We start from the raw sequence: 15,720 nt of genomic DNA, 5'->3' as shown, positions 1-15,720 counted from the left end.
GTGCGGGGCGGCGCACCTCTTCGGGCCGCGGGGGCCGGCCTCGGGCCGGGCGGGCCGCGGTGGTGGAGGCGGTGCGGCGCCACGTGGCGTGACGGGAGTGGGCGGCGGCGATGTCCGGCACGCGGACGGACATGTCCGGCGCGCAGATGAGGAGCGGGGCTAGGTTTAGGGTGGTTTGGATCCAGAATTTCGGGGAGGGGATATTTATAGAGGTAGGAGGAGCTAGGAAGCTCCAAATGAGGTACGGTTTTCGGCCACGCGATCGTGATCGAACGCTCTAGATGATGGAGAGGGTTTTGGTGGATTTTGGGCCAAATTGGAGGGGTGTTGGGCTGCAACACACACGAGGCCTTTTCGGTCCCTCGGTTAACCGTTGGAGTATCAAACGAAGTCCAAATGATACGAAACTTGACAGGCGGTCTACCGGTAGTAAACCAAGGCCGCTTGGCAAGTCTCGGTCCAATCCGGAAATGTTTAATCCCCACACACAAAATAAAGGTAGAAATGACCACCGGAGGAGAACGAAGCGCCGGAATGCAAAACGGACAACGGGGAAAATGCTCGAATGCATGAGATGAACACGTATGCGAATGCAATGCGCATGATGACATGATATGAGATGCATGACAATGATAACACACACGGAGACAAAAACCTGAACCCGAGAAAATAAAATAACTTAAAGCCGGAAACGGCAAGAGTTGGAGTACAAATTGGGAAAGTCATATCCGGGGTGTTACAACACTCCACCACTACGAAAGGATCTCATCCCGAGATCTAGGACTGAAAAACGCCGGGTACTCAGAACGGAGGTGATCCTCGTGTTCCCAAGTAGCTTCACGGTGGGAATGGTGTGACCACTTGACTTTGAGGAATTTTATTGACTTGTTATGAGTCTTGCGTTCAGTCTCTTCAAGAATAGCAACGGGGTGCTCACGATAAGAGAGATCTTCTTGGAGCTCAATGTCCTCGAAGTTGACGGTGCGGTTAGGAGTCTTGAAGCACTTTCGGAGCTGAGAGACATGGAACACATCATGAACATTTGCAAAGTTTGAAGGAAGCTCGAGTTGATAGGCGAGATCGCCTCTCTTGCTGACAATCTTGAAAGGTCCCACGTATCTGGGGGCAAGCTTCCCTTTGATACCGAAGCGACAAGTACCTTTCATAGGAGAGATGCGGAGGTAAACATGATCTCCGATCTCAAAAGCCAAATCACGGTGCTTACTGTAATAGTAGCTCTTCTGACATGATTGGGCAGCTTTGAGGTTATCTTGAATGACTTTGCACATTTCCTCTGCCTCTGTGATTAAGTCATTTCCCAAAAGCTGACGTTCACCGGTTTCAGACCAGTTGAGAGGGGTACGGCACTTCCAGCCATACAGAATTTCAAATGGGGCCTTGCCCGAACTTGCTTGAAAACTGTTGTTGTAGGAGAATTCAGCATATGGAAGATAATCCTCCCACTTCATGCCGAAGGAGATCACATAAGCCCTGAGCATATCTTCAAGAATCTGGTTGACACGCTCGACTTGACCGCTAGTTTGAGGATGGAAAGCTGTGGTGAAGCGGATGTTGGTGCCCATGGCCTTCTGAAAAGAATCCCAAAACTTAGAGGTAAAGATGCTGCCACGGTCTGAAGAGATCACTTGTGGAATACCGTGCAGAGAGACAATCCGAGAGGTATGGAGTTCCGCCAATTGAGCTACAGTGATTGACTCTTTGATAGGCAGAAAGTGAGCCACTTAGGTGAGTTTGTCAATGACAACGAATACATCATCATTGCCACGCTTGGACTTTGGAAACCCAGTCACGAAGTCCATCTCAATGTGGTCAAACTTCCATTCTGGAATGGCAAGAGGTTGGAGGAGACCAGCTGGCCTTTGGTGTTCTACCTTCACTCTTCTGCAGACATCACACTCATTCATGAATTGAGCAATCTTGCGCTTCATTCGAGTCCACCAATAAGCCTGCTTGAGGTCCTGATACATCTTCGTGCTCCCAGGGTGGATGGAGAGGAGAGAATTGTGAGCCTCGTTCATGATCACTTTACGAAGTTCACCTTTGGGTACAACAATACGATCCTCGAAGAAAAGAGTATCCTTGTCATCAAGGCGGTAGCATTTGTACTTGGGTTGACTCTTGGCAATCCCAATCTTCACCTTTTTCACCATAGCATCAAGAAGCTGGGCTTGGCGAATCTGGTCTTCCAAGGTAGGAGATGTTGGGGAACATAGTAATTTCAAAAAATTTCCTACGCACACGCAAGATCATGGTGATGCATAGCAATGAGAGGGGAGAGTGTGATCTATGTACCCTTGTAGATCGACAACGGAAGCGTTAGCACAACGTGGTTGATGTAGTCGTCGTCTTCATGGCCCGACCGATCAAGCACCGAAACTACGGCACCTCCGAGTTCTAGCACACGTTCAGCTCGATGACGATCCCCGGACTCCGATCCAGCAAAGTGTCGGGGAAGAGTTCCGTCAGCACGACGGCATGGTGACGATCTTGATGTACTACCGTCGCAGGGCTTCGCCTAAGCACCGCTACAATATTATCGAGGACTATCGTGGAAGGGGGCACCGCACACGGCTAAAAATATGATCACGTGGATCAACTTGTGTGTCTATGGGGTGCCCCTACCCCCGTATATAAAGGATCAAGGGGGTGCGGCCGGCCAGGAGAGGGCGCACCAGGGAGGAGTCCTACTCCTACCGGGAGTAGGACTCCCTCCTTTTCCTTGTCCAAGTAGGAGAGGGGGAAGGAAGGGAGAGAGCGGAGGAAGGAAAGGGGGGCGCCGCCCCTCCCTCCTTGTCCAATTCGGACTAGAGGGGGAGGGGGCGCGCGGCCAGCCCTGGCCGCCCCTCCTCTTCTCCACTCTAGGCCCATAAGGCCCATTAACCCCCGGGGGGGTTCCGGTAACCCCCCCGGTACTCTGGTTTTATCTGAAACTTCTCCGGAACACTTCCAGTGTCCGAATATAGTCGTCCAATATATCAATCTTTATGTCTCGACCATTTCGAGACTCCTCGTCATGTCCGTGATCACATCCGGGACTCCGAACAAACTTCGATACATCAAAATGCATAAACTCATAATGAAATTGTCATCGTAACGTTAAGCGTGCCGACCCTACGGTTCGAGAACAATGTAGACATGACCGAGACACGTCTCCGGTCAATAACCAATAGCGGGACCTGGATGCCCATATTGGCTCCTACATATTCTATGAAGATCTTTGTCGGTCAGACCGCATAACAACATACATTGTTCCCTTTGTCATCGGTATGTTACTTGCCCGAGATTCGATCGTCGGTATCTCAATACCTAGTTCAATCTCGTTACCGGCAAGTCTCTTTACTCGTTCCGTAATACATCATCTCGCAACTAACTCATTAGTTGCAATGCTTGCAAGGCTTATGTGATGTGCATTACCGAGAGGGCCCAGAGATACCTCTCCGACAATCGGAGTGACAAATCCTAATCTCGAAATACGCCAACCCAACATGTACCTTTGGAGACACCTGTAGAGCTCCTTTATAATCACCTAGTTACATTGTGACATTTGGTAGCACACAAAGTGTTCCTCCGTCAAACGGGAGTTGCATAATCTCATAGTCATAGGAACATGTATAAGTCATGAAGAAAGCAATAGCAACATACTAAACGATCGGGTGCTAAGCTAATGGAATGGGTCATGTCAATCACATCATTCTCCTAATGATGTGATCCCGTTAATCAAATGACAACACATGTCTATGGTTAGGAAACATAACCATCTTCGATCAACGAGCTAGTCAAGTAGAGGCATACTAGTGACGTTTAGTTTGTCTATGTATTCACACAAGTATTATGTTTCCGGTTAATACAATTCTAGCATGAATAATAAACATTTATCATGATATAAGGAAATAAATAATAACTTTATTATTGCCTCTAGGGCATATTTCCTTCAGTCTCCCACTTGCACTAGAGTCAATAATCTAGATCACATCGTCATGTGATTTAACATCAATAGTTCACATCATCATGTGATGAACACCCATAGTTCACATCATCATGTGACCAACACTCAAAGGGTTTACTAGAGTCAGTAATCTAGTTCACATCTCTATGTGATTAACACCCAAAGAGTACTAAGGTGTGATCATGTTTTGCTTGTGAGAGAAGCTTAGTCAACGGGTCTGCCAAAATTCAGATCCGTATGTATTTTGCAAATTTCTATGTCTACAATGCTCTGCACGGAGCTACTTTAGCTAATTGCTCCCACTTTCAATATGTATCTAGATTGAGACTTAGAGTCATCTAGATATGTGTCAAAACTTGCATCGACGTAACTTTTTACGACGAACCTTTTGTCACCTCCATAATCGAGAAATATTTCCTTATTCCACTAAGGATAATTTTGACCAATGTCCAGTGATCTACTCTTAGATCACTATTGTACTCCCTTGCTTAACACGGTGTAGGGTATACAATAGATCTGGTACACATCATGGCATACTTTATAGAACCTATGGCTGAGGCATAGGGAATGACTTTCATTCTCTTTCTATCTTCTGCCGTGGTCGGGCTTTGGCTCTTACTCAATTTCATACCTTGTAACACAGCCAAGAACTCTTTCTTTGACTGTTTCATTTTGAACTACTTCAAAATATTGTCAAGGTATGTACTCATTGAAAAAACTTATCAAGCGTCTTGATCCATCTCTATAGATTTTGATGCTTAATATGTAAGCAGCTTCACCGAGGTCCTTCTTCGAAAAACTCCTTTTATGCTTTGCAGAATAATTCTACATTATTTCTGATCAACAATATGTCATTCACATATACTTATCAGAAATGCTGTAGTGCTCCCACTCACTTTCTTGTAAATACAGGCTTCACCGCAAGTCTGTATAAAACTATATGCTTTGATCATACTATCAAAGCGTTTATTCCAACTCCGAGAGGCTTGCACCAGTCCATAAATGGATTGCTGGAGCTTGCACACTTTGTTAGCTCCTTTTGGATCGACAAAACCTTCCGGCTGCATCATATACAACTCTTCTTCCAGAACATTCAGGAATGCAGTTTTGACATCCATTTGCTGGATTTCATAAAATGCGGTAATTGCTAACATGATTCGGACAGACTTAAGCATAGATACGAGTGAGAAACTCTCATCATAGTCAACACCTTGAACTTGTCGAAAACCTTTTTGCGACAATTCTAGCTTTGTAGATAGTAACACTACTATCAGCGTCTGTCTTCCTCTTGAAGATCCATTTATTTTCTATGGCTTGCCGATCATCGGGAAAATCCATCAAAGTCCATACTTTGTTCTCATACATGGATCATATCTCAGATTTCATGGCCTCAAACCATTTCGCGGAATTTGGGCTCATCATCGCTTCCTCATAGTTCGCAAGTTCGTCATGGTCTAGTAACATGACTTCCAGAACAGGATTACCGTACCACTCTGGTGCGGATCTCACTCTGGTTTACCTACGAGATTCGGTATTAACTTGATCTGAAGTTACATGATCATCATCATTAGTCTTCCTCACTAATTAGTGTAGTAGTCACAGGAACAGATTTCTTGTGATGAACTACTTTTCAATAAGGGAGCAGGTACAGTTACCTCATCAAGTTCTACTTTCCTCCCACTCGCTTCTTTCGAGAGAAAACTCCTTCTCTAGAAAGGATCCATTCTAAGCAATGAATGTCTTGCCTTCGGATCTGTGATAGAAGGTGTACCCAACTGTCTCCTTTGGGTATCCTATGAAGACACATTTCTCCGATTTGGGTTTGAGCTTATTAGGATGAAACTTTTTCGCATAAGCATCGCAACCCCAAACTTCAAGAAACGACAACTTTGGTTTCTTGCCAAACCATAGTTCATAAGGCGTCGTCTCAACGGATTTTGATGGTGCCCTATTTAACGTGAATGCAGCTGTCTCTAATGCATGACCCCAAAACGATAGTGGTAAATCGGTAAGAAACATCATAGACTGTACTATATCCAATAAAGTATGATTATGACGTTCGGACACACCATTATGCAGTGGTGTTCCAGGTGGCATGAGTTTGTGAAACTATTCCATAGTGTTTTAATTGAAGACCAAACTCGTAACTCAAATATTTGTCTCCGCGATCAGATCGTAGAAACTTTATTTTCTTGTCACGATGATTTTCTACTTCACTCTGAAATTCTTTGAACTTTTCAAATGTTTCAGACTTATGTTTCATCAAGTAGATATACCCATATCTGCTCAAATCATCTGTGAAGGTCAGAAAATAATGATACTTGTCGCGAGCCTTAATATTCATCGGACCACATACATCAGTTTGTATCATTTCCAATAAGTCAGTTGCTCGCTCCAGAGAACGGAGTCTTAGTCATCTTGCCCATGAGGCATGGTTCGCAAGCATCAAGTGATTCATAATCAAGTGATTCCAAAATCCCATCAGATGGAGTTTCTTCATGCGCTTTACACCAATATGACCTAAACGGCAGTGCTACAAATAAGTTGCACTATCATTATTAACTTTGCATCTTTTGGTTTCAATATTATGAATATGTGTATCACTACACTCGAGATCCAACGAACTATTTCATTGGGTGTGTAACCATATAAGGTTTTATTCATGTAAACAGAACAACAATTTATTCTCTTACTTAGATGAATAACCGTATTACAATAAACATGATCAAATCATATTCATGCTCAACGCAAACACCAAATAACACTTATTTAGGTTCAACACTAATCCCGAAAGTATAGGGAGTGTGCGATGATGATCATATCAATCTTGGAACCACTTCTAACACACATCGTCACTTCACCCTTAACTAGTCTCTGTTTATTCTGCAACTCCCGTTTCGAGTTACTAATCTTAGCAACTAAACTAGTATCAAATACTGAGGGGTTGCTATAAACACTAGTAAAGTACACATCAATAACATGTATATCAAATATACTTATGTTCACTTTGCCATCCTTCTTATCTGCCAATCACTTGGGGTAGTTCCGCTTCCAGTGACCAGTCCCTTTGCAGTAGAAACACTTAGTCTCAGGCTTAGGACCAGACTTGGGCTTCTTCACTTGAGCAGCAACTTGCTTGCTGTTCCTCTTGAAGTTCCCCTTCTTCCCCCTGCCCTTTTCTTGAAACTAGTGGTCTTGTCTACCATCAACACTTGATGTTTTTCTTGATTTCTACCTTCGTCAATTTCCGCATTACGAAGAGCCTGGGAATCGTTTCCGTTATCCCTTGCATATCATAGTTCATCACGAAGTTCTACTAACTTGGTGATGGTGACTAGAGAATTCTGTCAATCACTATCTTATCTGGAAGATTAACTCCCACTTGATTCAAGCGATTGTAGTACTCAGACAATCTGAGCACATGCTCACTAGTTGAGCGATTCTCCTCCATCTTTTAGCTATAGAACTTGTTGGAGACTTCATATCTCTCAACTCGGGTATTTGCTTGAAATATTAACTTCAACTCCTGGAACATCTCATATGCTCCATGACGTTCAAAACGTCTTTGAAGTCCCGATTCTAAGCCGTTAAGCATGGTGCACTAAACTATCAAGTAGTCATCATATTGAGCTAGCCAAACGTTCATAACGTCTGCATCTGCTCCTGCAATAGGTCTGTCACCTAGCGGTGCATCAAGGACATAATTCTTCTGTGCAGCAATGAGGATAAACCTCAGATCACGGATCCAATCCGCATCATTGCTACTAACATCTTTCAACACAATTTTCTCTAGGAACATATCAAAATAAACACAGGGAAGCAACAACGCGAGCTATTGATCTACAACATAATTTGCAAAATACTACCAGGACTAAGTTCATGATAAATTTAAGTTCAATTAATCATATTACTTAAGAACTCCCACTTAGATAGACATCCCTCTAATCCTCTAAGTGATTACGTGATCCAAATCAACTAAACCATGTCCGATCATCACGTGAGATGGAGTAGTTTCATTGGTGAACATCACTATGTTGATCATATCTACTATATGATTCACGCTCGACCTTTCGGTCTCCGTGTTTCGGGGCCATATCTGCATATGCTTGGCTCGTCAAGTATAACCTGAGTATTCTGCGTGTGCAACAGTTTTGCACCCGTTGTATTTCAACGTAGAGCCTATCACACTCGATCATCACGTGGTGTCTCAGCACGAAGAACTTTCACAACAGTGCATACTCAGGGAGAACACTTCTTGATAATTAGTGAGAGATCATCTTATAATGCTACCGTCAATCAAAGCAAGATAAGATGCATAAAAGATAAACATCACATGCAATCAATATAAGTGATATGATATGGCCATCATCATCTTGTGCTTGTGATCTCCATCTTCGAAGCACCGTCGTGATCACCATCGTCACCGGTGCGACACCTTGATCTCCATCATAGCATCATTGTCGTCTCGCCAATCTTATGCTTCCACGACTATCGCTACCTCTTAGTGATAAAGTAAAGCATTACAGCGTGATTGCATTGCATACAATAAAGCGACAACCATATGGCTCCTGCCAGTTGCCGATAACTCGGTTACAAAACATGATCATATCATACAATAAAATTTAGCATCATGTCTTAACCATATCACATCACAACATGCCCTGCAAAAACAAGTTAGACGTCCTCTACTTTGTTGTTGCAAGTTTTACGTGGCTGCTACGGGCTTAAGCAAGAACCAATCTTACCTACGCATCAAAACCACAATGATAGTTTGTCAAGTTGGTGCTGTTTTAACCTTCGCAAGGACCGGGCGTAGCCACACTCGGTTCAACTAAAGTTGGAGAAACTGTCACCCGCTAGCCACCTTTGTGCAAAGCACGTCGGTAGAACCAGTCTCGCGTAAGCGTACGCGTAATGTCGGTCCGGGCCGCTTCATCCAACAATACCGCCGAACCAAAGTATGACATGCTGGTAAGCAGTATGACTTATATCGCCCACAACTCACTTGTGTTCTACTCGTGCATATAACATCAACACATAAAACCTAGTCTCGGATGCCACTGTTGGGGAACGTAGTAATTTCAAAAAAATTCCTACGCACACGCAAGATCATGGTGATGCATAGCAACGAGAGGGGAGAGTGTGATCTACGTACCCTTGTAGATCAACAACGGAAGCGTTAGCACAACGTGGTTGATGTAGTCGTACGTCTTTACGGCCCGACCGATCAAGCACCGAAACTACGGCACCTCCGAGTTCTAGCACATGTTCAGCTCGATGACGATCCCCGGACTCCGATCCAGCAAAGTGTCGGGGAAGAGTTCCGTCGGCACGACGGCATGGTGACGATCTTGATGTACTACCGTCGAAGGGCTTCGCCTAAGCACCGCTACAATATTATCGAGGACTATGGTGGAAGGGGGCACCGCACACGGCTAAAAAGATGATCACGTGGATCAACTTGTGTGTCTATGGGGTGCCCCTACCCCTGTATATAAAGGATCAAGGGGGGTGCGGCCGGCCAGGAGAGGGCGCGCCAGGGAGGAGTCCTACTCCTACCGGGAGTAGGACTCCCTCCTTTTCCTTGTCCAAGTAGGAGAGGGGGAAGGAAGGGAGAGAGGGGAGGAAGGAAAGGGGGCGCCGCCCCTCCCTCCTTGTCCAATTCGGACTAGAGGGGGAGGGGCGCGCGGCCAGCCCTGGCCGCCCCTCCTCTTCTCCACTCTAGGCCCATAAGGCCCATTAACCCCCGGGGGGGTTCCGGTAACCCCCCAGTACTCCGGTTTTATCCGAAACTTCTCCGGAACACTTCCGGTGTCCGAATATAGTCGTCCAATATATCAATATTTATGTCTCGGCCATTTCGAGACTCCTCGTCATGTCCGTGATCACATCTGGGACTCCGAACAAACTTCGGTACATCAAAATGCATAAACTCATAATGAAACTGTCATCGTAACGTTAAGCGTGCGGACCCTACGGTTCGAGAACAATGTAGACATGACCGAGACACGTCTCCGGTCAATAACCAATAGCGGGACCTGGATGCCCATATTGGCTCCTACATATTCTATGAAGATCTTTATCGGTCAGACCGCATAACAACATACATTGTTCCCTTTGTCATCGGTATGTTACTTGCCCGAGATTCGATCGTCGGTATCTCAATACCTAGTTCAATCTCATTACCGGCAAGTCTCTTTACTCGTTCCGTAATACATCATCTCGCAACTAACTCATTAGTTGCAATGCTTGCAAGGCTTATGTGATGTGCATTACAGAGAGGGCCCAGAGATACTTCTCCGACAATCGGAGTGACAAATCCTAATCTCGAAATACGCCAACCCAACATGTACCTTTGGAGACACCTGTAGAGCTCCTTTATAATCACCCAGTTACGTTGTGACGTTTGGTAGCACACAAAGTGTTCCTCCGGCAAACAGGAGTTGCATAATCTCATAGTCATAGGAACATGCATAAGTCATGAAGAAAGCAATAGCAACATACTAAACGATCGGGTGCTAAGCTAATGGAATGGGTCATGTCAATCACATCATTCTCCTAATGATGTGATCCCGTTAATCAAATGACAACACATGTCTATGGTTAGGAAACATAACCATCTTCGATCAACGAGCTAGTCAAGTAGAGGCATACTAGTGACGTTTAGTTTGTCTATGTATTCACACAAGTATTATGTTTCCGGTTAATACAATTCTAGAATGAATAATAAACATTTATCATGATATAAGGAAATAAATAATAACTTTATTATTGCCTCTAGGGCATATTTCCTTCAGGAGAGACTTGAAGGTTGGCGAGGAAACCTTGAGGAACAACTTGCAGATTAAGTTTGCGAAAAGCTTCACAAAGCTCGGGTTGATAAGGTTTGAGAATCAGACTGTTGCAATAAGCCTTCCTGCTCAATGCGTCAGCAATCACATTGGCCTTGCCTGGAGTATACTCGATACTCGGATTATACTCTTGAATCATTTCGACCCATCGAGTTTGCCTGAGGTTGAGATTAGGCTGAGTGAAGATGTACTTGAGACTCTTGTGATCAGTGAAAATGTCCACTTTTCTTCCCAATAGGAGATGTCTCCAAGTCAAAAGAGCATGCAAAACTGCCGCCAACTCGAGATCATGAGTGGGGTAGTTCTTCTCATTGGGCTTCAATTGGCGAGAGGTATAAGCAACAACTTTCTTCTCTTGCATCAATACTGCGCCAAGACCTTGGAGAGAGGCATCACAAAAGACCTCGTACGGCTTGGATTCATCAGGCGGAGTCAGAACTGGAGCAGTGATCAATTTCTCTTTCAAAGTGTTGAAAGCAATGTCACACTCCGGAGACCAAATGTACTTGACGTGCTTCTGGAGAAGATTTGAGAGTGGCTTCGCGATCTTGGAAAAGTTTTCAATGAATCTTTGGCAGTAGCTTGCGAGACCGAGGAAGCTACGGAGTTGCTTCACGTTCTGAGGAGGTTCCCAATTCACAATTGCAGACACCTTCTCAGGATTCACGGCAATGCCCTTGGCAGAGATGATATGACCAAGATAAAGAACCTCATCGAGCCAAAATTCGCACTTGGAGAACTTGGCGTAGAACTGGTGTTCTCTCAGCTTGTCGAGTACCAAACCCAAGTGCTTGGCATGATCTTCCTTGTTCTTCGAGAAAACCAGAATGTCGTCGAGATAGACCAAAACGAAGTCATTGGTGTAGGCGTTGAAGATGAAGTTCATCCTGCGAGAGAAAGTCGGAGGAGCGTTGAGGAGGCCAAAAGACATGACAGTGTATTCATATGAACCATAGCTTGTCCTGAAGGCCGTCTTGGGAATATCTTGCTCGCGGATCCGAATCTGATGATAACCCATACGGAGATCAAGCTTGGAGAATACTTGGGCACCTTTGAGTTGTTCGAACAGCTCATTGATGTTGGGAAGTGGGTATTTGTTCTTGATGGTCTTCTTGTTCAATGGACGGTAATCAACACAAAGCCGGTCCGTTCCATCCTTCTTTTTCACAAAAAGAACACCACAACCCCACGGAGAAGAACTAGGCCGGATGAGACCCATTCTCTCTTGAATATCGAGTTGCTTCTTCAGCTCCTTCAACTCTTCAGGTCCGAGCTTGTAAGGGCGCTTGCACACAGGTTCCGTGCCGGGCTCAAGATCAATAACAAATTCAACTGGCCGGTGCGGAGGCATTCCTGGAAGCTCTTCTGGAAAGACGTCTTGATATTCGCAAACGACTGGAATCTACGAGATAGCATCCAGTTCACCCTTCTCATTGAGAGAAAATAGACGGATGGTATCATCACAAGCGGCAAAGACAATTACATCCTCAGACGAATGAGTCAATTGAATCTGCCTGGCAGCACAATCAATATGCGCCTTGTGCTTAGAAAGCCAATCCATTCCGAGAATAAGATCAATATCCGAGTCACCCAGAACAATAGGAGAAGCTATAAATTTGTAGTCGCCCAAAGTGATAGTAATATCCGGGACGCAGAAATTAGCTGTCATTTGCTTGCCCGGTGACACGATTTGCAAGGAACTTCACAGATACTGATAATCGCACTCATACTTTGATGCAAAAGGTTTGGAAATGAAACAATGCGATGCACCAGTGTCAAAAAGAACTTTTGCAGGAATATCATTAACAGGAAGGTTACCCATGATGACATCTGACGAATCCTCTTCCTGAGCTGCATTCATCAAGTTGATCTTGGCGTGCTTAGGGTTATGCTTGACCATAGTTGTACTTGCCGATCTCACAGGAGGAGGAGGAGGAAGACGCCTATGATTGAGACACTTGTTGGCATAGTGACCCTTCTGTTGGCACTTGTTGCACGTGACCTCTGAAAGCGGACGATGGTACGGAGCACTCGATCTTGGAGCTTGAGACGAAGTCTTGTTCTGAAAGCCAGGGTTGGGTGGGTGGGAAGATCCACTGCCACCTTTGCTCTTCTGCTGATACAGCTGACGGAACGGAGGAGGAGGAAGCCAATACTTCTGCTGCTTGGCCACTTGAGTAGAGGAAGAAGGAGTAGCATCTCTGACTCGCTACTTGGAAGCATCACACCTCAGTTGAGCGGCCTCTTGCTTCAATGCCATGTTGTAGAACTCATCGTACCTCAAGGGCTCAAAGAGAACAAGAGCTAGCTGAATTTCTTCTCTGAGACCACCCCTGAACTGGTATATCATGATCTTCTCGTCAGGGACGTCCTGCTTGGCAAAGCGGGCGAGCTTCTGAAACAACTTGTTGTAGTCATAGACAGACAAAGAGCCTTGTTTCAGGTTGCGGAATTCCTCACGCTTGCTTTCAACCACGCTCTGAGGGATATGGTGAGCTCTGAAATCTTGACGGAATTCATCCCAAGTGATCACACGTCCACCTCTAGAATCCTTGTACTGCTGGAACCATTCTGCAGCTTGATCTTTGAGTTGGAAAGAAGCGAACTTGACAAAGTCCTCAGGCCTGACATTACTGCACTCGAAATGCTTGCACAGATCCACGAGCCAATCGCCAACATCGGTTGCCTCAACACAATTGCTGAAAGTCTTTGTCCCATTAGCAAGGAACTGGTTGAGTGTAGCAAAGTGATTCTGATTGTTGCCTTGGTTCCCTTGGTTGCCTTGATTCACTTGATTGCGCTCTTGAAGAATTTGCATGATCAACTGTGTGTTTGCATTGGTTGCGGCCATCACAGTTTGCCATGCCTCCGGAGGAGGTGGCGGTGGTGGCGGATCTTGATTCTGATTCTGATTGGTGCTCTTAGCGGGAGCCATCCTGAAGAGGTTGACCACCGTTAGCACATAGACAGATAAAATGAAGCTGAATCCAACGGAATGAAAATTGCAACATAAAGTCTTCACATCCGAACAAAATGAACGAATGCATTCCTCTTGAAATGGTCACATATCCATAAATTGAGAAGCCACGTAGAATTTAGGTAGAGAAATAAATCAACAAGATACGGATCAAGATCGAATACTCGGTAAGAAATCCCAATCTCAAACCAAATATCCGTGGAAGAAGAACTAGAGCTACGAGAATTCCCACCTATGAAACTCCCGAACCTTTCCGGTTATGCAATCAGGTGTTGGCGATACAGGGGAAGCATAATATCTCACCCAAATCTAGCAAATCCTACATCTAGCTGTATCCATCCTTCAACACATAACCGAGAAAAACTTCGGAAACCATCTACCTCAACCTTCGAAAAGCATCCGTTATACAAGTTATGGCGATACTCCCGAACTCCCGCCCCAGTACTGGGTGGCATCGAGGTTATCTCACCAACGAACTGCATAAAAGAGATTTTCGATGTCGGCGTACTAAACTCGGGTATTCCAGAATTGCAACGATAAAATTATGACGACAACACCTCAGAGCTCAACTCCCCGGGACAACTCCACAAAACCCCTGACAGGAGGCACCAAGACAATGTTCTCATCATAAAACCATCGGAACAATTCCAAGATACCCGTGTGATCCTAAATTTTTTTTAGTGAAATTTGAGAAGAGAAGAGCCAAAACTCTACGTCAGGATGCCTTACCAGAGCGATGAGGAGACTGGGAAGTAAAAAGAATTCCTAAACTCTCCGATATATAATTCCTAAATGACTCAAAACATTTTTTCTAGACACAACTCGGCCGCTAAAAACGATCAAGCAATGGGGCTCCTAAGGTCGGGGAAGGCTCTGATTACCAACTTATAACACCCTCGATGCGACTATATCTCCCACGTGTCGAGGCACGACTTAGAGGCATAATCGCATTGAAGGCATATGTCGCAAGTCAGGCAATCTTCACAACATCCCATGTAATATAGATAATAAAAAGGGAGATAACATAGTTGGCTTACACTCGCCATGTCAATCAAGTACATAAATAACATTACATCAACCAAACACTCATGGCCCGACTACGGCGCCAAAATAAAAGATAACCCAACATGCGACACGGTCCCGATCACCCCCAACTGGGCACCACTACTGATCATCAGGAAAAGAAACATAGTATCGCTGAGAGTCCTCGTCGAACTCCCACTTGAGCTCAAGCGCGTCACCTGGAGCAGAATCATCAGGCCCTGCATCTGGTGTAATAGTAATCTGTGAGCCACAGGGACTCAGCAATCTCGCACCCTCGCGATCAAGACTATTTAAGCTTAATAGGTAAGGCAAGGTAAATATGTGGAGCTGCAGCAAGCGACTAGCATATATGGTGGCTATCCTGTTCGCAAAAGAGAGCGAGAAGAGGAGGCAAAGCGCGAACGCATAACTAAAGAGGGCAAACCTGCGGCAAGCATTACTCCAACACCGTGTCCACTTCCCGGACTCCGCCGAAAAGAGGCCATCACGGTAACTCACACTGTTGATTCATTTTAATTAAGTTAAGGTTCAAGTTATCTACAACCGGACATTAACAAATTCCCATCTGCCCATAACTGCGGGCACGGCTTTCAAAAGTTCAAATCCCTGCAGGGGAGTACCAACTTAGCCCATGACAAGCTCTCACGGTCAACGAAGGAATAGACCTCCTCCCGAGACGTTCCGATCAGACTCGGTATCTCGGTTCTTCAAGACACTTCGACAGGTTAAAACAAATCCAGCAACACTGCCCGAATGTGCCGACAAATCCCGATAGGAGCTGCACATATCTCGTTCTCAGGGCACACTCAGATGAGCTCTCCATACAACTAAAACCAAACCTCGAGTTTCCTCGAGGGGGCGCTGCACAGGACTCTAATTCG

This window comes from Triticum dicoccoides, chromosome 2A, assembly GCF_002162155.2.
Source record: "Triticum dicoccoides isolate Atlit2015 ecotype Zavitan chromosome 2A, WEW_v2.0, whole genome shotgun sequence".
Taxonomy (NCBI): domain Eukaryota; kingdom Viridiplantae; phylum Streptophyta; class Magnoliopsida; order Poales; family Poaceae; genus Triticum; species Triticum dicoccoides.
This window is presented reverse-complemented; position numbering follows the sequence as displayed.